Source organism: Coturnix japonica, chromosome 4 (genome assembly GCF_054131305.1).
Source record: "Coturnix japonica strain WE chromosome 4, WE-NBRP24, whole genome shotgun sequence".
Lineage (NCBI taxonomy): Eukaryota > Metazoa > Chordata > Aves > Galliformes > Phasianidae > Coturnix > Coturnix japonica.
In genome coordinates, this window is record NC_140666.1 from 60,041,540 (window position 1) to 60,066,834 (window position 25,295).

At 38.0% G+C, this 25,295-nt stretch overlaps 1 protein-coding gene across 5 annotated transcripts in view; it reads right to left on the reverse strand.

Moving 5' to 3' along the window:
• LOC146761092 (uncharacterized) overlaps positions 1-25,295 on the reverse strand; it is a 349,547-nt gene that overhangs the window by 153,058 nt on the left and 171,194 nt on the right. For all 5 annotated transcript variants that reach the window (XR_014945937.1, XR_014945936.1, XR_014945938.1 and 2 more), the window contains one exon: positions 1,391-1,467. The gene's annotated coding sequence lies outside the window, so the exon portion shown is untranslated. The remainder of the gene's footprint in view (positions 1-1,390; positions 1,468-25,295) is intronic.

Sequence of the window (25,295 nt, forward strand, 5' to 3'; positions counted from 1 at the left end):
GACATCTATAAACATTTGTGCAGATTGCCGAGAGCATCTTTGGTGAGGAATCAAAATGAGAAATATTTCCTTGAAGCAAGTTTAGGACAAAATGCCTTTACCTGACAGTAACTCCTTTCATCGCAAACACTTCATAACACATGTCAGTCTGAAACAGATTGCCATGCTTGTGGCTTAAGTGTAACAGTAAAATTTCAGACATGGTGAAACCTTGTATTCCACCTTTTATCATCCCCACGTCCTTTTGACATCCCTATGGTCATTTCTGCCTCTGAATCTCTCTGCATTATTTGAGGGAAAAGAGAAAGAAAAGAGGCAAATAAAAAAATAAAGAATGCCATCTTTCTTCTTCCCGTCCTCCTCTTGCCCTTTGCAAAGAATAAAAATAAAAGTCCCTAATGTGTTGATGCATATTCCCTTAAAAATAGTTTATTGAGCTTAAAATCATCTTTTTAAAAAAAAAACAAAAACAAACACCCTAGATTTACTTACTGATCGTTAGAGCATAGCTGATACAAACACACAATATGGAAGATGCTATAAAGAAATAGTGTTGGAGGAGAGACCCTGCTCAGCACTGGAGCATCCACAGATGAGTCTATAGACAAGGGCCCAACTTTCTTGCAGAGCTTCCACCGAATAAGGTGAGAAAAAGCAGCAATAAGGGACACAAGCCCGTATGACTTCTTTAGGCAGAGCAGCATTTCTCAGATAAGCTGTATCACCATTTAAACCACAGATAGTTTTGCTAACCATATTTCCACACAGCAGAATTTCTGATCCCTTATTTCATTTGTTCACATGTTTCTTTTTCAGTACAAAGCACTGATTTCTTTAGTAGTTAACAGTATGTTTATTAGGAACTCTGTGAAAAAACAGCCTTCTGCCTCTCCCCTCCCCACCCTGTCCAAGTGTTCAGGTTCTTAGGAATGATATTAAGCCAGATAGTGCTATATGATGTACACCGTGTGGCACCATGTGAAATACAGATGAGGATTTCCCCCCCGTTTTTTGAAAGCATTGTTTTACAAGTCACAAATTCTAACACTACCTAACAAAACTCCTAGTCACATAAAAAGATGCAATAAACCTCTCTAACAGTAGCTGATTTGTATGCAACATTGACCATAAGGGTAACTCTTCAGTAAACCTGAATCTCATATATAATGCATAGCAGTTAATAAATCATAGTAAAATCAGGTGGCTTAGAGCCAACAATACCCAACTAGTAATGGAAAGGGAGAAAAGATTTATAAAGAGACAGACTCTGTCTGGATTTTGCTTTTAAGAGCTTCATGCAGTGCACTGGGAAGATCTTGCTGTGGTTTCCAAGAGGACGTGTGTCATGCTGACTCACTTCATCCTTTCCCCAGAGTTGTCCCTCACTTACCCCAGGTGATGCCTCTTCTCTCTTCAAAACCTTCCTCTTCGACTTTCCACTTGTCTATCTGTGCCCCAGCACGTGTGCTGTAAAGGAGAGAGATGAGATCAAGATGAGATCAGGGCACTGCTCCTGAAAACTCACTAAACAGAACATATCACACTAGATTTCTAACCTGGAGAGGAATGCATGTAAAGAGCCCGGTTTCTCAACCTTCAAAAAGATATGTCACAAACTTCAACTTCAAAACCCAATTTTACAAAAGGAAGAAAATGTGCTTCGGTATTTTTGATTGGAAGAGCAGGTTTTTGCTTTAAATATCAAGGGCAAAACTCTTCTCTCTGTTCTCATTGGAGACCCAGGAGAGCAGGATATTAGAGAACACTGCTGCTGCCCAGATCTGAGAAAAGAATTTTTTTAAGCCTGCCCATGGTGATCAGAGGCCCTTAGCCAGAGAAGTACTATTGTAAGAGGAAGACTGAGATGCAGCACCTGAAAGCTAAATGCACTTGCAGCTTTCATCAGCAGCATGATGTTAATCACACACACATATATAAACACATAAATATATGTACATGTATAAATAGCACGACCTCCTGGGTCAACAACCACATCCTCGGGTTAAACTAAACTAATACTGAAGTTATTTACTTTTTGCAGTTATGTCAGTGTATGCCATTTGTTTTGACTAATGGGAAAAGGCTTTTCTTGTTGATCCTGTTGTCGGTGCTTATCATTCGTAGGAGCGTCCCAGCTCAGGGTAATCTCTAAATCAAGCCGAAACAAAGTCCTTTTCCCCCACCTTAAAAAGCAAGCTACAAAGCGTGCCTATGGATGCCAGGACTTCTGAACACTTCTGATGCCGGCTCATTGATCTCCCTTTTTCAGGACAGACCCTTCACTCCCGCACAGCTCAGCACAAACGCTTCCGTGCCGGACCCCGTCCCGTCCCGGCGTATGGAACGGCGCTTTCCCTTCTCGCAGCCGCGGAGCCGAGGGGAGGCCGGCCGGGCGCCGCTCGCTTCTTAGACACTAGATGGCAGCACCCGCTTGCGGAATGCCCGAAAATGGCGTCCGCTGAAAGAGGGCCAAGTCCGCCTAAGGAGAGTGTCGGGACGCTGTCGGTCTTGCTGCGGGAGGACCGATGTGTGCCCGGCTTCTAGAGCTCACCTCGGTTTTTGAGACCCAAGGGCCGCACTGGGCTATGAAGGCGATAGGTGTTGCAATAAACACCCTCAAAATATGCACAGGAGTAGACAAAATAGTATCACACTGAAAATCAGAGTAGAAGCAAAATTGTGACAGAAATAACGTGTGTTCTGCCATGTCAGGAAGATAAATATTTAAACAGAGCTTGCTCCCAGGGAAGGGGATAGGATTTTTTTTCTCCATTTTAAGCATTAAATGCATTTTCAATGTTGCTTTTACATGCCTCGTTTGGTAAATCACTTGTTTGCACTCACAAATAACAGTAATACGATTCCTTTGAAATGAGAATGAAAACTCAGTTTTGATTGTATCTATCCAGATAGAATTAGGAAAATACAAATCGTTACCTCCTTACGAGGTTTATAAAGTCTTCCCCCTTAGCAGTGCTTTAAAGAACATCAAGTGAACTCACACTCAATAACCTGTGTGTAAAACGGCCCTGCAGACAAACCAACCAGCAATGCCGTGAAGGAAGGGAGCTCTTGTCAGCCCATACTTGCAGCTGTGCAGTCCCATCCTTTTGCCTTGCACTGTTGTCTATCCACAGGACAAACACACGAACCCTTTTGTTTGCAGGCACAACTCACACAGTTGCAGTTTCCTCAGAAGGAAAGATGAGCGTTAAGGTGAGAACCCAAAAATCAGTGCCCAGACGTTGCTACAATGAAAAAAGCATTGCTGGAAAGCAGTGCAATTTTCAGTCCTTCCTAGTTCATCGAGTTTGGAACAGCGAAGCCCGAAGGACATAAAGCACAAAGTATGCTGATGAATGAAAGCACTTCTTACATGCACAACTGCCAGGAAATACTCATAGGAGAGATTTTTCATGCATCCCAGCAAGCATCTGATTATGACTTTCCAGAAAGAAACATAAACATAGTAACTACACTCCCCATTGCACATACATATAGCCAAGAAAGTGTTATTCCAGAATTCATAGCTAGATCTGGTAATATTTTGCAAGGAACAGTCTGCTGGCAGACCCTGAGGATGTTCAGTCTGTACAGTGTCTCCGTCTGTGGTTTGACTTTGCAGCTCTCAGCTAGAATATTCTACTGTCAGTCAATCCTAAACTGAAAACGATACTGCTTCGGCTATTAAATACAGTTTGGACAAATGTTTACGAAGAAGGTCAACTGAATCAGATAGCCAAAAATGTTAAAATAATAATAATCCAGTGAATATTATTTTGGTGAACAGCAAGAAAAAAACACTTAATGTACACTTGCCTTTCTGCCTCAGCTTCCCCTGCACATTCAAGAAGTGGGCTAATGGCAGTATGTGGGTGCCGGCTGTCTGAAATGCTTTTAAACGCTGCTTAATCCCCACTTACCAAAATTGGGTGAGAATCGCAGAGGAAGCAAGACACCTCAAATTGATGCTGTTTCCTTCTATTATTCTTTGAGTTTTTGATAGTCTGTTTGTAGGCTGTCAAGCAGATATCAAAGATGCAATTGGAACACGGTAGCTTAGTCTTTTATAATAATGGTTTAGTCACAGTTTGTGATGTGTGCTGTTTGAAATACTGCTACAAATTCAACAACAGCAACAACAACAAAATAAGTGGTGTAAGATTAAATAAAAAGGGTCAGAAGTTTGGGGAGAAGCACTGAACAGTAGCAGTGCAGTACTGCAGCTGCTGCACTGCACACAGCAACACTACAGAGTAATTTACAACAGGAAGTGAAGAAAATTCCACAATCCACCTGAAGCTACAGCAAGAATTATGTAGGCAAAGTGTATTTATTAAAACTGGCATGTAACCAAGACTTCAGAGGCTAATAACCCTGTTCTTGCAAGAGACAGCAAATAAAAATCAAATATCTTGATTGACCACATACTGCAAGACCACAACTTCACATCTCAATTGGAAAACATAGCTTATTCCACAATAAATTGTCACAAGGATTTGATCTTTCTAGGACATGATTTCCTGGCCTGCAAGCTCCATTTATTTATTCTTTCATAAACAGAAAAGAGAGAATTGTTGGGATTATTATTTCTTTTTAAATAATATATATGTATACATACATATGTATAAAAAAATCCTATTTACAGCTATTATTAAATAGGGGCCACCCTTTAAACTGAAATTTAACATTCAGAATAGGAATATATTTACTATTAACTTTGTTAGCTACATTCTTTTAAGCTAAATTATATTTATAATTTCTTGCTTGGAAAGTGACTTATTTTAAAGTTGAAGCATTCGATTCAACAAAGAATTGACAGAAAAAAATTAAACTACACAGAACACGTACAGTTTTATCTGTGCATCTATAACGCACACAGGTCATGCACAGCTATCTAGTTATGTAACTGCAGTTTCTGAAAGCACACATGCATTAGGAACATAAATACTCCCAGAAGTTGAGTGCATATTCATGCAGTGTGTATTTGTTTGCAGGAATATGACTACGGTATATAAATATGGATATACCATGTTTGTGTATTGCACTTTGAAAGATCCTCAGTGTGCTATAAAAGATTGTTTTATGATGAAGTTTGAGATGCATGTGTTTCAAAGAAAGCTACATTTAAAAAAAGCTATTTCATCCCAGGATTGAGCAGATAAAAATGAGTACTGCTATATTTTATCAGACCCATTGCACTCACCACATATGCTAGAGAATATTTTTCCTTTCCAGATTGCTTAACCATCAAACAAACAACTTGTACCTCGTGGTACTGAAAAATATTCATCTCTTGTGGAGATGTAGAACAGCTGTAAACCAGTATTGATTGTCATTATGTCTTGCCACATAAAGAGAAAAGATACCAGAGACATTTTGATGGCGGGAGCAGTCATCTTTAAAACTGGCATGTGTCTTGATGTGTCAATAGAATTAAGTGGCTTTGAAACTGAAGATAGATTATACCCACTGAATAAGAAAAGCAAGAGAAATTCAGTGATTTTTCCTTTCTTTAAATGTAGGATAGTGCAACTATCTCAGAAAAGAATTATTTAGAACACAAAATCAAATATTTAAAATTTTGGAAAGGCCATGTTTAGTACTGTTTGGCAATTCTGCAGCTAATCTCATATATAAGCTACTGTGTAGGCGTATTACATGAAAATAGTAATTCATCTTGCTTTATTCAGTGATTTCAGTGGAAACATCAACCAATGCAATTCAACAGTGCAAGAATAGATGCACTAAAGTGTTAAAGTGCTCAGCTTTGCAACCAAACTAGTACTACCTTATCCTCAAGAACTATTTTTAAGATGATTGCCAGTCACTTTGCTGTATCCTACATCCTCATAAATATCTTGCCTTAAATTATTAATTTGAGGGTCACTTATAATTATAACCTCATCCGAAAAGCAGTATCAGGTTCATACCCAAATTCTGGGCTTTGTGACCATGGCTACATGCACCAGGCTTTGAAATAGTACTAGCTGCAAGTAAGAGTAGCATTTCCGTCTACCCTTATGTCAAAACTCAGCTAATGGTTTTTGTTTTGTTTAATATAATCTTTCTTCTGATGCCTGCAGAAAGGAGGCATAAATAACCAGAGTTCTGTTTTGTTCCTCAAATTATTTGTAGTTAAAGTCAGTTGGAAGTTTAGCAGGCATTATTTGTAACTATGAACTGGGAATGTAAACATTTACATGACCTTAGTATTCGTACTACAATTAACAATAAATTCTGACTCAACTTATGATTACTTATTTTCATGGTAGAGTCTCAGCATACAGAGGCTTTCATAAGGCTAACCAGAATACCTTCTGCAAGCTAAAAGATAAAAGCTGTAGCAGCATTTGAACATAAAAGGTCTGATCTTTAGGACAACTCTTCCCAAAATAGCCTGATATATGTAGGAAAACTGGCTCAGATTAAGGCCTTTTATTTTATTTTATTTTTTTAAAGCACACAGTATAATTTCAGTTTGGGCTCTTGTTTATGATGTATTGCTTTGGATTGCAAAGTACAAAGCACTAGATTCCTTTGTTAGCATTGAGCCTCATCGTTCATATGTTGCATGGTTATTTGTCATGTTCTGTATTTTAATTCTTTGCTTCAGCTCTTCCCCCTTCCCCATACCAATCACTCCTTTCTTTACCTTTACCTCTTACATACCTCAGAAGGAGTTTCGGGTATTTGTAGGCAGCAAGTACAAGGGTGAGGGGCTGAGCCCACACAAGAAGTGACTTGCTGGGTCAGACAGCAAGGCAGCCAGCGGGAAGCAGATTTGGACTGCTCATCATAGAGCAGTGGCCTGGACAAGATGACAGCAGCAGTCTGCTTGAAAGCAGGTTGGGACCATTACTGGTAATTATAGTTAATCAGCAGCAATTGTCTTGACCAAGATACAGATCAACATCGAGCACTAACTTAACAGGACCTAATGAGTGTAATGGAGGATGAAGAAAGCCTGATTAAACTCGAAAGGCACAGGATGACCCGAGCAGATGATGCACTGTAATCCCAGCCCCTCTCCCCCACTGCATTCAGCGCGGATGGCTGCACTGCAGGCGAGCTCAGCCTCGTGGTTCCCAGAGCAATCAGTGGCTCAGGAACACGAGAAATTGTATTAAAACTGGCACTCGGATGTGTGAGTAGATACACTTTCATGTATTTTTCTAAAGTTTCTAAAGCAATCACAACCTCAAGCAGGATGTGATGATATACAGTGGGAGTCCTTAAAACAAATCAATAGCGTAGTTTAGCAGTGCTATCACAATCAATTTATCGTTCTTTTAAAAATATATTTACAGAGATACTGAATATCTGAGCATTTAAACATAATTGGAAAATGGTGTGTGCTTTTCTGTATAGTTATTGCTATTGCTTATTCCATTAGAGCATCTAAATTGATTATTTTTTTCCAATAAAACTTGTGCGAGAGAAAGCAATATGATCCCTAAGGTACTTTCTAAGAGTATAGCATTCCCATTACATGCCAACTACAAAATACTTGTCTTTCTGCAGGCAAATGATTTGACATAAATTTTTATCTGAATATATTCCGTTTCAAAATGAACATTCAGAGAAAAATAAATTTAATAAACACGTAAGTTAGTCCTTATGTAAAAATACGTATATTGTTGGAATAACAGCAATTCTAAAAAAAAAAAAAAAAAAAAAAAAAAATTCAAATAGGTGCAGCTTCTCACCGTATATACTATACAAGCAATAATGGCTTTACAGGGAAAACATGCTATATAGCAACTGTATCAATTAACGGTTCCAGTTCAAGAAACTGAACGCATTAAAAAGTTACAGCTCTCCAGATTTCTTCAAAATAAAAAGAAATGTGTGCAGTGAGGAAACTATAGCCCTGTCAATAACCTTTGTATAAAAAAAGAAAGATAGATTTTGCCCAGAAGTGCTAGAAAAGCTTTTTTTTTTTTTTTTTTTTCCACATTCAAAGGAGTGGGAACACAGGCTTCTAGTGTGACACAAGCCATCAGTACGTCTGAAATCCAGCCAGCGTTTGTTACAACTATGTTTTGTGGATTATAGTTACACCTCTTTCTCAGTCTGACCCTTTTCTCACATATGCTTCATATTATATGTTTTCCATACAGAAATTCTGCAGCCAGCTATACAAGTAGGCAGCTGGAAACAGGTTCTGGTTTAGCAGGAGGTCTCTGCTGAAATCCTCTGGTTGGGGATTTTTGCCCAATATTGATAGAACTACCATGATTTTACTGAGTTTTTAAACATACGCAAACCCAAATTATATGAGAATTAGCAACCAACAAGATCAGTAATTCAACACCAAATATACGTACGCTGCTCCAAAGATAATGCCTCCTATTATTTCTGTGGAAAATGTATCAGTCACAATGAACACGATAACATTTTTTGACAGAGCAAATACTAAGCTACAAAACGCTGTTTATCAATGTAGCCATTACCATTAGCCCTACATTTTTGGCAGCAATGAACAAGAGCCTGTGTGCTGCACTCGTGCAAGTCTGCATCAGCAGAGGTGACCAGCAGAGGTTTCACATCTGCTATGACAGCACTGTTGCTGAAACATACTATGCATTACCTCACTGTGCTCACATTCACTGCTTGGTCTTCATAAACATTCAGCAAGCATTGATGAATGCTAATAGGTGCCATTTTTTTTTTTCTGCATGAGGGAATTCAGTTCCACACCTTTGCTTCGCACATACTTCCATGTCAGATGCTATTCCATCAAGCCACCCCTCTGCTGCCATCTCTTGCATAGCAACAGAGTTTAATGGAATACTGGTGTGAAGGTTCAGACTCTACAACCATGCCACTAAAATCTGCCTCTAATTTTGAGGGTCAACAAAATAAAGCAGGAGGTATTATTTTTGGAGCAGCCATCACACACTTTAGTGTGTCTAAGGCTGTCAAATCGTGATGATCATCAGGGTCATCATCATCATATTACATAGAAGTCTAGTACTTCTCCACCTCACACTCCAAAGCTGTGCTTTTCTAGGAACTCCACTCCACTCCCTCCCTTCCCCCAGAAAAAAAAGGCAGACAATCTCTCAGACTGGATTAAAGACTTAAGAGACTGGGCAATATGTAAGCAAAATTTAGAACAACAAAAAGTATTCATTTAAGATTTGAGGTGAAGGAGAACAGCAGGCTGAGGTTTATTTTTTCACCCAAGCTTCTCTTTCTCCAAGAAATGAGACAGAAAAAAAAACAAGTGGCTGCTACCAAAATTATCATAACTAAAAGTACACAAGTCAAGGAGCTGGTGTAGAGATGAAAGAGGTTACTTGAGGAGGTTGGAGAGCTTCTAAAATTATTCAGTTAAGACTATTGTGAGATGGTCCATATCCCTCAGTGCTATGGGAGATATAGTGTTATTAGTGGGTATCTTGAAACACATTAGGCAAACTAGACAGTCGATGGTGTTGTTAGCTTTATTTCATGTATTAAAAGGGAACAACTAATCTTTTACTCTTTCCTTCAAAAACAAGAAAGCTAAAGCATGCCTGCATTCAGCCCAAAAGTTTGTGTTGGGTAGAGGATTTGTTCTGGAAATTTATCTCACCTTAAATTTGAAGAACGTAAAAGATGACAATCCTCTGATGCTGCTGAGTTGTTTTTCTCTAGTTGATTATCCTCACTCAAACATTTGTACTTCATTTTTATCTAGAAGAACACTGTTTCTTGTCATGCTTCTCCTAGATTGAAAAACCCTTTACTATCCATCTCTCTTCTCCCCATAAAGACGTTTAGACCTTGTAATTCAATAACATCTGTGTTCCTTTTGATAAACTGGAGCTCCTTAATTCCCTCACTGCAGCACATTTTCTCCCTTTGTCCTTAATTCACTTTTGTGTCCTCTTTGCCCTCTCCAATTTTTCAGCACCATTTTAAATGTGCTGACACCGGGACAAAGACTATACCGGTGTCTCTAAGATAGCATTTAGACTGCTAATTTCTTAGCCAAAGATAGAGATGGTTTAGGCTTCATCTTAGGTTTTTAAAATACAATATTTAAGCATTGTAAGAGTCATGAAACATTCACACAATACATTCTTAATGAAGAGACAATCTAGTACCAAAGAGTCTGAATCAAGTTAACATGTGCAATTAGTCATACTCAAAAAGAAAAACCTTTCTTTCTTTTGTCCTAAGATAATATGTAAAGCAGACTAAATATGCTTGTGCTCTTACAGGTTCATTGTAAGACCTTATTCTCAGACACTGTCAGAGAGGGAGTAGTATCAGTCACATTTTCTATTAAATGTTCAAACAGCTTTCACATCTTTTTCATCTTGTATTTAATTATTCTCAACATCACCTTGATTGAAATTGTACCAGCGCAAGATTATTTCAGTACAATTACCCCTGACTTGTAGCACGTGAAAGAGAGTAAATGTTCACACAACTGAATTATAGTATGCAGACACTGGTTTAACTGGACACATAACTGCTTATTTGAATTGTTAGAAACAGAAGAGCCCTCTCCCCAGGATCCTATAAATGTGTACAACATTTACAAGTTGGAGAGGTGCCTTATTTGAGCTTTTACTTTCTTTAATCATGATATATAGGCTAAAATAAGAGTAGGACACATCTGGTTGATCTTACTTCAGTTGCTAATTAAAGGAATTTATAAGTCTTGTTATTTACTTATTTGTAGCTTATTCCCAGTCTAGGTTTTTGCTTTTCTCTTCATGAGGGATGAGAACAAGAGACAGTGTTTCATCTGTTTACAAAATACCCTTATTTTGGTCTTTAGGCCCTTTTTATCCAATTTCTACTGGAATTATATGTCCTCTGAATAACCCAAAGGTTCACAGTTCTGCTCAAATGAAGGGATTAAGAGAACAACAACCCAGCATATTTAGCCATATACACAACACATTCCACATTCCATATCAATTGAAGATAACAGCATTTGTCAGTTGCCTTAATAACATACATAATTTTGTGACAAGATCTCTCAAAGCTTTAGTGAATTACCAAAGCAAATAAACAAACAAATAAATAAAAAGAGGCCCAGTTCTATAAAGGGTGAAACTAACAGAAAAGGAATAGCCAAGAATGCAACCACAGAAACAGCTCAACTTCAACCTTCCAAGAGAAACAGGATCAAAATATGAGTGCCTAATGGTTGTTCATATTCAGAAGTCCACTAGAACATAAACACCCACTGAATGCATTTCCCTTCAGAATTTCTGGTTAAGAGATCTCAGAATCTGGCTTTTTAAAAAATATTTGACAATTGGACTCTGGAAGCTCTGCTTACATAAACAATGGTGTAACAGTCCTCATCTCACTGCATCTGGAAATGATGAAATCAGTTGGCTTTTAACCTTGACAATAAATCATTACTATGAAGTATTTGCAGAATTATATTCCCTTCTTTTTTTTTTTTTTTTTTTTTGGTCTTTCCACACTTTTGCCACACAGAACGAATAACTGAGAATAAACTGATATTCTGCATATTTAGCATAGCTGAGATGCACCAGGTCAATTGCAGTGAGGGTTTCCAAAGTGGAGAAAAGAGAATAGTCTATCCTTAATTTCAGCTACAGGTTAACCTCAAGCATGATCTTCCATTCAGATTAGATAAGAACCCAAATCTCAGTCAAACCTCTTTTAGCATGAAAATCTGCATGGAAGCCATGCTTCAGATGACTGCTAAGAAACCTCTTCCTAGCTAGCATATGGCTGAAAACTGACCTGAGATGCAAAACCCAAGACAGCTGGAAATACAGAGTTATAGACTGAAAGTGGAAGTAACATCTTCTGCTCTTTCTTTACATTTAGATTTGAATATCTTTCAAGTTAGACAAAAAAAAAAAAAAAAAAAAAAAAAAAAAAAGCAACAGTTAAAGATTTGATCACTTCCCAATTTCGAAAAAAAGTCTTAACCAGACAAACCTGTGCTACTTTCCCATGAAGCCAAATGCTGCAATTTTTTGTATGCACGTTTCTAACTTTAGTGCACAAGATCAAGCCAAGGAGAAAAGGATTTTTCCAATTCCTCCTCTACCCAAGGCAAATGTAGTCGAAGTGCTTGTAGATGAGGCATAGTGTTTCAAGTCCTTTATCTCTCTTCACATAACTTACTTGAAAGTAACAAATTCTGAATGCATTTCAAAGCATCTTCTCACTTTAATCCTCACACTGCGGCAAACCAGAATAGCAGAATGGATTTGTTTGGTAGCTTCTCTAGTTTGCCCCAGAATGAAAAAGCAAAATCTTTGCAGCCCTCCTGAGCCTGAAACACACCTGCTGATGCTCACTTCACATCAGTAATGGGACACATGTTAGGACTGGGGGCAACATTTAATCTTTTCCCCAGTAGACAGAAATATACCTTCTTTTCCAATAAAGGCAGCAGGAGAACACAGGAGCAGTCTGGCACTTCACTAGGTCCTGAACAGCCAGGAGGACATGAATCACAGTTACACTGGTTTGGCCAGGTAAGCTTAGCCCCTTTTTTCAAATGTATTCCTCAACTTAGATCTACTCCTTTGAGGGGAAACAGAACAAATTAAGGATTTCCTACCACCACCATTGCCAGAAGGAATATACCACATGGACGGTAAGAAAATCTCATTAAACATGCATTTTGCTGTAATTTCACCAGTATGTTAATTACATCCAAATCACCTCTCCCCACTCTCCCCACCCCACCCCCACCCCCCACCCAAAAAAACCAAACCAAAACAAAACAAAACCTGATTTAGTTTAACTGAAAATTACTTTTCAAGTGGCTATTGGCAGGAAAAATGCTGGAAGTTTGCTAATGGTTCTTCAAAGGGAACTTGCACAGGATATTTTAAAGTCTACTTTCTCTCTTTGGTCCAAATAGTGATGGAAAATAGAGCTGCAACAAAATCTTATGCAAGATATACGAAGACATAATTTGGAAGGAATATGTTTATGTACAATACCTTTTGCCTTAGCTGCAGTAAACAATATCCATCTTAAGGTAAATATAAATCAATGCACTGGAACAGTCATATTCAATGCATAGAAACAGAAATCTCAGTTCTTAAGTTCTTCAGTGACTATGAAATCCAGTTGATCTTGGGAAAAAAAAAAACCCAACAACTATCGACTTTTTTGTTTACAAAAATATGTTATTATTTTTAGGCAAAAGAATTCCCACTAATATTAATTATACACATAGATTAAGTAGGTCATGTTAATCTTGGTTTCAAGTAAAAAATTTGGTCACCACTTCTGTAAATGAAGCCATTTAGTGGAAATGTTTTTTTCCAGATGCTAGAAAAACGTGAGGAAAACAAAAGCAACTAATGAGACATTTCAGTTATAGAAAAGCGGATATGCTTTATTTTATTGTTAAACAGTAGTAATGTTACCCAAAGGCAATATTATGGATACATTTTCGTTTTAGATGTTCCTGACAAAGAGTGAATTGGGAATATCTGAATCAATTATACTGTGTTCATACTTGTCTAATATCTTATTAATTCAGAAATAATACCTCTAATCCCTAAAAAGGGAGAGTGCTTTTTTTTTTTTTTACCTGTCCTCTCCTCACCAATCATGAAGGCAATCCTGCTGGTTCAAAGTGATTCTCTATTGCCATCTGCCAGCAGCATGATACCTGGTGATCTCTTACTCTACCTGCGGCAGACAGCCTTGGATTCTTACTGGGAATGTTACATATTTGAGTGTCATTGTGCCACCCACCCTGTCTCCCCGTGCCATGAAATTACTCTACATTCTCTCTAAACTACTTCGGGATGTTCTGCAGTACACTATACATCAGGTATTTCCTAGTATATGGGCTTTGTATATATCATTTTCCAGCTGCTTTAGTTGGTTTGTGTAGAAACAGACCAGACTGTTGCCAGCATTCATGTCAGAAATGAAGAATATTCTTGGGCTTGCTCTACTTGTTTGTTCTGTCTGGTACATTTTACCTGAGAATGCTGTTACAACTGCATTTTACAGGGTCCTCCCCTAGCTAAGTTTCCGATGATATATTATTATATGGCTATTTATACAGACCCAACTGTGTTATTTCCATTTTACTGCGAGGACATAAAAGCTGGAAATCTACCAAAAGTACAGAAAGAAGCCTAAGAGCCTTTGAAAGTAAATGCCTTAGGGAAATACCAGGTACTAAATGAAGTCAATTTATAGCTATTGCCAAAATTTGTCAAAGCTTAAGAACTCCTTAAAACTGAAGCTATCAAGAAGAAAAGGTAGAAGTACATTGCTTAACCATATTGTTGTTAAATGGGACAGTCATTGCCAGCATACATGCTGGACTAAACAATAGCATAAAATGTGTATAGCCAAAATGTTTTCCCCTGAGTCCCACTCCAATCATGTGGTTCATCTTACAGAGGCAGAGCCAATGGAAAATAAAATTGTGGAGGTTGCATGAACAGAAAGCAGAGCACAAAATAAGACCTCTTTGTCTAGAAAGGATTCAGACTTGTAATAGTTTGTAACATCAGAACTGACAACAGCGTTGGACATGTAAGAAAAGAACATGCAAAGCTTTCTTTCTTTCTTTCTCTGAATTGCTTTGCTCAACTTTTCCTACGATTCCTGTCTCCATATTCTCCCCAGGGCTTGATCATCCAAGTTACAGTGGTGGAACAAAAGCTGTGTAACAGCTACATGTTACATTTATATTGCAATAGGTGTGGACAGTGTGGCATAGCTTTTAGTATTTCATGTGATTTTGTAGTCATGGCAGAGTTAGAGTGATAGGGCTGCCTGCAATAGTGCAACTGATACATCAGAAGATGTGAGGCTGTCACAAACACGTTGTCATCAGCTCCTCAGTCTGCATTTCAGTTATTCAGAGAATACAAAATATGTCTGCTATTAATCACTATCTCTTCCCCTAAAACTGCTCCTCACTTCTCTAGGTCTAACTCTTTGCACTCATTATTTTATTTTCTCCTTAGCCAGCTTCTATTTCACTAGTACTGTTTAGAGCTTGGCTTTCACAGGCACGTCCTTTGAAGACTTCAGTTGACTATTTAAGGCAAGCAGTGAACTCTTGCTCCTGTTAATTATTTCATTCACTGGTAAGCATTGATGTTTAGTCATTCTCATAGCACTCTCTACATCTCTCAGGCCTCTGGGCAAAGATTTAATGCATCCAAATTAAGAAAAACAAATGATACTGATCTACATCACTAGGTCAAATTAATATAAAACAGTCTAAAGACTAAGTTGGAGGCAGTCACTTAAGTTCTTAGAGTACAAGAGTTTTCTCACAGTTTGAAGGAGTAATAGTGTTTGGGAAATTGTCTTTTCAGAGAGCCTGGTTTAGCTTCAATACTGTATTATGCAATGCTCCAGTTCATAGTAAATGCTATATGTCTGGGAGAGCCAGCAGCAAACTTGGGACTTGCTGGTAATTGAAAGCAGATTCTGAAGCAATGATTATCACACAGTAAAACTACAGTACTCCATATGCTACACAGAGCCAGCCAGTAACCCTAGCTATTTTCTTTTCATCTGAGAGAAGAGAATCATGCTCTTGAATGTTTTTGGCAGCCAGGCAGTGAATGTGCTGTGAACTTCATTTCCAAATTGTGTTCATATCTCCCGGATTTACTAATCATCAAATATCAACTCTGCACTAAAACAAGATGCACGGTTACAAGTTCCAAGACAGTGAGTTCGAAGACTATTATGCAACTGTATGCTAACTAAAGAACTTCCATCTACTTTGGCCTAGCATCAAGTTTTCAGAGGTGTGAGTCACTGTTCCTGAGACAGAGTATCAGACTGAATTGTGTACCTTGGTTTTGTAATGCATCTCAACAAGCTCCTAAATGCAGTTCAACTTCCTATCCAAATTCACTAGCAGGTTTTCACTTAAACACTCCTGAGGATCTCTTTTAAACAGAGCTTCCATCTGGTGCTCAGAACAGCAACAAATAACCACAGTTTCATTTTTGGATTTGGAAGGAACATACAGCTTTCTTTAATGAGACATTTGGGTAAGGCGTAGCCCTTACCATGAGAACCAAGTGAATACTACCCCCTGCTAAAAACCAAGTTTTGCCTTCCAGTACTCACGTGTAATTTGGAGAACATAAACCAAGGGTTACTGCATTAGATATTTGGAAATGAGGTTACTAATCTTAACCCCAACAGAGATTTACTTTCAACTTCAGCAAGTCACGTAAAGCAGGGCTATACTCATCTCTATAAGAAGGATATTGCAGGACTGTGCTGCATTGCCTCTATTTCCATTTTAAGCATTCACCTTCCCAGTAGAAAATCTCTCCTTCTCTATCAGCTCTGCAGAGTTCCCTGAATGCTTGCCCTTACTTTTTATTGCTGCTACTAGTCAGTATTTCAAAGACCGAACAAGGCCACCGTTAACCCCTTATAATATTATTGCCACCTATCACTGGCATGGACAGATGGAAATGAGAAAACTGTTGCACAGATAATACAAAAAGACTGAACTCTCTTTCAAATAGCTGCCTTGGCTTTGCAGGGTGAACAGGATTAAAAGGTAGTAAGAATTGATTTTCTCACAGAAGTCAGATATAGCTATCTATGCAGCGATCAAGTTTCTGGAGCAAGAGAACATAATTTGCAGAGTGACTTGATTTTTCAGGCTAGAATTGCACCTGATGTATGTCTGCGTGTTTTCTGCCTTTGTCTAGTGAACAAAGAGGCTGACAGCTGAAAGTTGGAAGCTTGATGCATGAGACACTTTCACAGGGACCATTAAAGTGATATTTTAGTGTGTGGATTGAAATATGTGATATAATTGGCATTTCAGGGTTTGCTTGTTTCTGTTTTCAAACACGTTTCCTTAAGATTCTTAAAACAAAGAATGCAGGCTTAATTTCTTACTACTGTGATTTACAAAACAGTTAGGACTTAACCAGAGATCCTTCCTACATATTAGCATCACAGAAACAGCTGCACTGAAGACACTGAAAATAACAGCTGTTAAACTGTTAAGCATGGAAAAAAAGAATGTTGCATTAAATTGTAATACTAGATTTTGAACTTCTTAAAACACCTCAGAGTGTCTACTCTAAATTTCAGCCATCTTTTAAGCCCATTTAGAAGCTATTCATAAAATCTCAATCATCTTTTTTAGGCCCACCATTACAACTTGTACCTTTCTCTGCTTCTTAGTTGCAATTCATTAATTTTGCTGGAGTTAAGTTAAAGGCAAAGGCAAAAAATGTGCTAAACTGGATCCTCTTGTCAACTAGTTTTTGCTACCTCTTCCCAATCTTATAGTGGTTAGAGCTGATGACAATGAATGCATTCAGCCTCTCAGCTTTCACTCTTTTTAGTTAGTTATTTCTCTAACAAAAAAATTGTCAGTGGCTTCTGTGGCAGAGACCTCTCAACTACAGGACTGGAATTCATCAGAAAACAAGCAAAAATTACCTTCAGATTTTAGAGAGCCCATGTGCTTTGCATGATTTTACCTATCCTTAGAACTCCTCACAATTTTCCTATGTATGGTCTTTTTCACAAGAGACAAGAAATGTTGAAATGGGAATGATCTGGGGTAAAGAAAAAGCTTTAAATAAAAGTAAATCATGTAAGAAAAACATATCCGTGTTCTCATGGCTGCAAAAATCATTTCAGAACCTCTGATGTTATTGGAATACTAATAGATAAAAGTGTCAAAGGAATGCATATTTTTCATGCTGATGGTAGCTATGCAAGTTCAGTGAGATTGAAAGCGCACCTGTTTCCAAAACTTACATTGGCTGAAAGCAGTGGAGAACTTCATTTTGCCTTGGAAAAACAGGGAAGCAGAATTCCAACTTGCAAAAAAAGTACGGTTTAGCAGATAAAATACACACACAACACTGAAATTTCTTCTTTGAGAAATATGGTCACAGTCCAAGTTGGAACTTCATTTTAACTTTTTTACACTCAAGTGAAGCATATGTAAACATGGTTTAAATTTTTCTGCTGCGTTAATTTAGTACAATGTGTCCGGTAAAATGTTGACATTTGTGGGATAATCAGTCATGATTATATTTCCCACTTAGTTCCATATTAAGAACACACAATTTTTTATTTTTTTTTAATTATTATTTCTTGCAAAACTAGAGTTACAAAAGCAGAAATAATAGCAAGCCTATCACTTCAAGTAGCAAAAATAGTAATACTTTTATGGGATAATCATAATGCCGTTGAAAGAAATACCAGGTTTGTTTTTCCTTCTCCTGTCAATATAAGGTTTTAAGTACAGTTTTGATTATGCCTTATTAGCCACTTCTTTCATTGCAGAATCCAACTAAGAAAACTGATAATCTGGATTGAAAAGGTAGCTCTACCACAGTGTGATAATCTTTTAATCTTTTAATCTTTCCATGCCCTAATTTATGGCTTGTAAAATAAGAATAAAACTACTTCATTATCCAAAGTTCTATACATTTATGAGTTCACATTGTACGTTCTATGAGAAACACTATATTTGCATAGTGCTTGGCACAACTGAGCCCAGATAAGCTACAGGGGACTTCTGATACCACTAGCAGACAAACATGTTCATGCATATAGAAATTCCTAAAGGTTTTGTCAAATTATAATTTTTAGAATAGTGCCTTAAACTCAGGTACTGGCTAAGTCATAGCTCCCTTTTGACAGTCTCACAAATCTTTGAAGTATGCTTTATTCAGGCTAGAACCATTTCTGATGTTCCCAGTTCTCTTGGGAACCATCTCTGAATGTCATATTTACAGACTTGCACTAAAGTATATTGAAATAGGTATCAAGCCTGGGGAGCTAAATGCTGCAGTGGGTTAACGCATTAACCTTTCACATCTGGAGACCTAAGGTGAAACCCTGGTTCTATTGAAGTCCATGGCAAAGTCTCATTAACATCATCAGGGTCAGGAACCAGCCATGGTGTTTGAACATTGCTCCAGCCATAAGAAAAACTATTCTGCAGTGACAAATGTGTCTCCACTGAGTGTTCATACACTTCAAATTGAACTACAAAGGGGTTTGTGGCACTACAGCAGTTTGGCTCGGGAGCATCTTCCCAAGAGCTGGAAGAGCTGAAAGGGCTTGCCCAGAAACCCAAAGCAGTGAAGAAGTGCTATTCCTTAATACTCACATGACCCTTCCCTGACTTAGCTTCTTGCCATTCCCTCGGGCGCTGTACTGTCATCAGAAAGCAGAGCTCAGCCCCTCTGCTCCCTGTGAAGAGCAACAGCCATCGTGAAGCCTCCCCTTAACCTCCTCTGCTCTGGGCTGAGTTAACCAAGGGACTCAGCCACTCCCTATATATACCTTGCCCTCCAGACCTTTCACTATATTTGTCTCACAGCATTTTCAGGCTTTATACTCTTCCCTTTGCAAAGCTGCTGTCCCATACACATTTAATCCCACATCCCTTCCACCACACCCAAATGTGTGTGTAACTGTATAGACTAAAAGCATTTTCACTCACAATAGCGCAGAAATAAACCGTACTCTTATGATTTTGGAGGTGTTTGATCAGGGACTTGAAAAACAAATGTAACATTAACACCAGAATTTAAAAGTAGAGTACTTCCAACCACATGTCTGACCCTAAAGCTTGAAATAATCTGAGACCATTAGAAAACAAACAAACAAAAAAACAAACAAACTGAAATTTAAAAGTTAAAAAAAAAAAAGAAAAAAAAGTAATAATAATAATCTCGAAACAAGTGTTTTCCCCGTGTCCATTTAGTATGATTTCCTTACCAGACAGCCTTTGGGATGGACCTTTTCTAAGCAAATGTATTTTAAAACGTAACAAAGACTGAGGACATTGCTTTCAGTCAAAAGTAATCTTTGCCATACCTTTCCTGACATTACACATATTCGCTGACCCAGACAACCTATTTCTTCCACGTACATGGATAAGGTTAAGTCCAGAGTGGTACAAGGGGATCCCTCTCTTTTCTGTATAATTCTGGAAAAAAACTTATCTAGATTAATGTTCCCAGAATAATCACTTTCACAAAGCATTTTGCCAAATGCTGTTTCAAACTGCTGGTAACAGCAGTTGTCACTAAAAACTACTTTCTATCCCACACTCACACTTAGTATTAAATACAGTTTAAGCTGACAGCAAACTAACATAAATCACTAGGACACTTTTCTTTGATACAAAGGATTCCATTGGTGTATTTTCTCTAGCCATCAATATGCCAAAGGCTTTGACAAAGACAATTTGAGGCATACTAGGCATGAATCACGCTGCCTGTAACCCTTCTGCCAAAGTGTCAATAAGGGTAATGAGAGCTCAATTCGTTAGCAGTTACTTGATTTCAAACAAATGGAAAACTGTGACTTTAACCCCATCCAGAGCTGTATTTATGCTTTAGGGTATGAGAAGAAAAAAAATATTTACAGACTCCATTAACCTGTGATGTTCTAGCTCCTTCAAAGACAAAACTTTTGCAAATTAGTTACACCTCATGTTCTGTACAACTAAGGAGTTCAGAAAATAACCTGACTCACTTGTTTTATTTCTGAAAAATATATGAACTGTTCTTGTCAGGAATTTCTGTAGGCTTTCCTTTTAACAACAAACTCAGCTAGAACATATGAAGATTAACCTACAAGAAACATTTTCTCTTTGAAAGGGACAAAAAAGTTTCCATTCACACAAGGACAAGGACTCAATTTATGACTCAGTGATTTATTTGAGCCACACTGTATTCTATGATGAGGAAGGTGCTGATGGGAATTAGCATATATTTTCTTCCAGGGATGAAGCAGTAGAACAAGAGCTTTGGGTAGCAAAGAAACATGATTCAGCCAAACGAGGACAATAACGGCATCTATACATAAGCAGAAGTTGTAATATCCAGAGGAAGCCAATTTACAGTCATTATTAATTGCACCCAAATATATTTTCTCAACTTTCACAGGCCTGCTTGTCACTTTAACATTAATCAGGACATTATTTCTTCTAAGAAAATAATGCTAACCCAGTTAGTCCACAGGATTTTGTTTGATTCTATTAAAATCCCAGGTAGTGTTTGAGAGGAACGTTATAGCCATGTCTAGGAGGCTGCCCATTTTGATAGTCAAGCAGCTTCTCATATTCAGGGTAGCATAGTTAATTGTGGCACAGTCACAAGACCTACCAACAAAAGGGGGTGAAAATGGACATCAGCTTATCTGTATATTTGCTTTTTGACTGAGAAACACCTATTCTGATCTAAATTATTTGAGCATTGAAATTTTCAGCACTTTCCCTGAGAAAGCATATCACACCACAATGAAAATTACATCAATTATCTGAATACATTATGGGTTGTTAGAATATTTGGGAAAAACAAAATAAAACACAAAGAATCACAAAACCCACAGAGGTTTCTGAATAACCAAGCACTTCCACTCAATAGAAGAGAAGAAATACATGTGGTTTGCAGACCGCAGAGGTATAACCTGGTTCACATGTGAAAAGACATACACCTTGTTAGTTATCTGATTTCTATTGTTTAAATTCACTGGCATATAACAAAGGCTTAAATTACATTAATAATGTCTATTTCTTACTGATGTAACATCACACATCCATATTTGTGACACTACAGCTGCTATGTGAGGCACTGCAAAAATAACTCTGCTAATGACAAAGTATATAAGAAAAGGTATTTGTCAAACGGTTCAAAAAACTTGCTTTGTTTACATAACTTCATTTTGTGCATCTAAGCTATTCCTAGTTGTTATCCCTAAGACCAAAGTAACATTAGTATTCCTTCCTACTTCATTCTAGGTAGAAGTTCCTCCCTACAAACACAAGGGCTATCAGGATGAACTATAGTTTCTCAGGTCTGGTGAGATGATTTGCTTGAAATACTACATGAATCACTTCTTAAAACTGTTGGCACTAAATACTTTTAACACTTATGTATAGGCAGATATACTCACACACTCACAAAGGAAACCATAGGAATAAGTTTTTGGCAAAGATAGCAGAAATTCTTTTAAATATAGTAAGATAGGATCTAAAAACATCTTTAGACTGAGTACCACAGAGTATGTCATTTTGACTAAAACTCTCAAGTTTGCTAACCATTTTTTTTTTGACAGATTGACTCATCCAGACTATATATGAGAACACAGACATTGCTGAGTGTAGTGGACTAGCAATTAAAACATGCTGGGACACTGAACACAAAGGGAGTTTACTGACTTTGTACAGGATGATTTCCACAGTCAAATAAAGTTCAGATTTTTTCGGGAGTTCCACACAACTTTGGAACGGAAATAATTTCCACATCTGTTGATACAGGGGATAAGGTCTGGGCTTCAAGCTAAGTTATTCGCTTCTATTCTGACACAACATATAGAGATAATAATTGTAGAGGAGCATGGAAACCCTCTGTAAAAATCAATTAGTGACATATGCAAAGTGCCCATGAATCAGCTGCTGTAGCTGTCAAACTTAAGAAATGAGAAGGTGCATCCTTGTAATCCAGTCCTTACACAAACACCCAGGAATGTATTTTAGAAGAATGAGGCAAACAGTTTTGTCACCGACCTGACTGTATGCTGAGGCAAGTGCCAGTACCAAGCTCTCAGTTTTTCCACATGCTGGTGCACCGCCTGTGGTGGTGATATCAGCTCAGAGAGCTTTCCTCAGAGCGAAGGCATTTGAGCTTGTTTCCTGTGTCAGGCCTCTAATATTTGTTCTGGTGTGTATAATGAAGGCCTAAAAATTTTATTTCCACACCATATTCCACACTCTGAACTGTATCATAGGCTCCTTTTAACACAGAGAAAGGAAGTTTAAAGTGGTGCAGCAAGTGCTGCTGAGAGAAGCCGCTATGTACCCAGAACGGAGCATGGAGGTTTATCAAGTCCACATTCAGAACCATCCTTTGCGAGACCCCTTGCTGAGACACTGGCAGAGCTTCAGGTCCCTTCAGGAGCATGACCTGCAGAAACAGGGTGAAAAAGCAAGGCCGACATATAGGCATCAGGGAGCTAACATGAGGGTGGAAGATTTTCTCCACTGTGTGGAAATGTAGCATAACACCTTTTGATGCCACGGTGTTAAAACCCACTTACCATTAAAAAAAAAAAAAAGCACTTGCACTTGTTTGGACAGCAATTAGTGGTCCAGTACAAATAGCAACAGACTCCTTTCAGCCATTTTAAATCCCATCTGTTGATCATTATAGACCAACCACCAGACTATGATTAATATTTATGATAGGGATATAAACTGTTCCAAAAAGGTTACATCTCCAACAAAATCTGAGCACTTCCAACATTTTTCTTTTTGAAGGCCTGAAGAAAGCATCGATAACGAATGGTCTGGTCTTGCTGTCACTAAAGCCAATAGCCAAAGCCCTCATGCGTTTTGACAGAGGGAGGACATGAGATTCTTAGGCTAATCAGAAAAGCAAAAAACAAATAACAGCTGGTAGAAATCAGGCAGAACATAATCATCTTTATACCTGACTGTCAAAAAAGGTCATTCAGTCCTTATTTATTATTATACACCAAATTAGCTGACTAATTCCAAATATGTGAACTTCTGAACTTTAGGGAAATAAGTTGCTATTTTCAGCCATGTATGTTAGAAAAATAATTAAAAGACTTTAAAACGTGTGGATTTCGCTCAGTGTCCTAACAGGCATCCAGGCTGGTGATGTCAAAGTATGTACATCTGTACAAATAGGAAATTTGTTTGTGCATTATGGAAAAACAATTGGTATTTTTTCGCTCAGCTGCCCTTACTATAAAGATGTGCTTCCAGATCACACATGTTGAACAGTCGGTTGGTTGAATACAGAGTGCATAAAGAAGCAGCAAATTTAATGGTGGCTTGTTGCTCAGACTGTTATTAGTACTTGGCTACATTAAGAAGAGTAAAATAAAATACTTTAGAAATTGTGTATGACAGAAGAGTGAGTGAATCTCAGCACTGAAAAAGAGAGACCTTGCAAATGTGGAAAGAAATGATGTAACAGATTAATAGCAATGGAAGCCATAAGACTATGGAGTTCGAGACTGTTGACAGGATTTGAGACACCTCTTCAGATCCCTGGTATTGTACAGACCTTCCAATCAATAGAACTAACTTCACAAAATTTGTGCCCCATCACATTACGAATTACCACATTAATGTCAGAAAAACAAGGGGGCAGGGATGACTTGAGTAACAAATGCGGATTTTGGATCCTGATGTACGGCTACAAATACAAGTGTTAAGTTCCTAAGTTCATTATGTTGCTAATCCTCTGCTTTTATTTTATTATTTGCTTCTTTTTTTCTTTCTTTTTTTTTCTTTTTTTTTTTTTTTTCTGATCAAGTAATTAACAAACAATGGTGGTGAACACACGCCTTAATTTTTCCTTCAAAAGCTTTTGGAAGACTACAGAAGTCAGTACAGATTGCTTTGTACAGACTTGCCAGTTTTCAGCATTACTATATTTTGTTATTTCCTCAGTCCTACAATGTTACACTTACAATGGTTTGTTTCTGTCTCACATGGTTTGAAATGGCCGCTTAAGTGTGCCGGGTTTTTTTGTCTTTATTTATTTATTTTAAGTCTGAAACCTAAACAATTTAGCAAGTACAGTGCACTAACAGTTTTTGCTAAGTTCAAGTATAAGAGCATGACTACACATCTTTGCAGATCAGAGGATGCCACATGCATTCCTTTTTAACCAGATTTAGTGATACTATTTGAATATGCTACTTGCACTACACAAGAAGCACTGAATCCTTACTAGAATCATTAGTTCATGCTGCTATTTGATTTCCGTAAATGCTCAGGGAATTTCATAATCATCATCCCACACTGGTGCAATCATATCTGTGCATGTATATGCGATATTCAAAGATATTTTTCTGTATTAGATATGCCTCCAGAAGAGTAAGAATGACATGACCTTACAGAATTAAACAATATCCTAAGTTGGAAGGGACCCGCAAAGATCCTTGAGTCCAACTCTGGGCTCCAGACAGGACCACCCAAAACCCAAACCCTGTGTCTGAGAGCACTATCAGAATGCTCCTTGAACTCCAGCAGCTCAAGGCCATGCCCACTGTTCTTTTGGTGCAAAACCTTTCCCTAGCCCCCACTTGACCCCCTCTGACATGGATCCATGCTGTTCTCTTGGGCCCTGTTGCTGTCAGAAAGATCAGTGCTTTCCCCTCTGCTCCCAATGAGGAGCTGCAGCCACCATGAGGCTTCCCCTCAGCCTCCTCTGCTCTGAACAAACCAAAGGATCTCAGTCACTCCTCATGAGCCTTGCCCTCCTGACCCTTCACCACACTGGTAGCCTTTTCTTTGAATGCTCAAA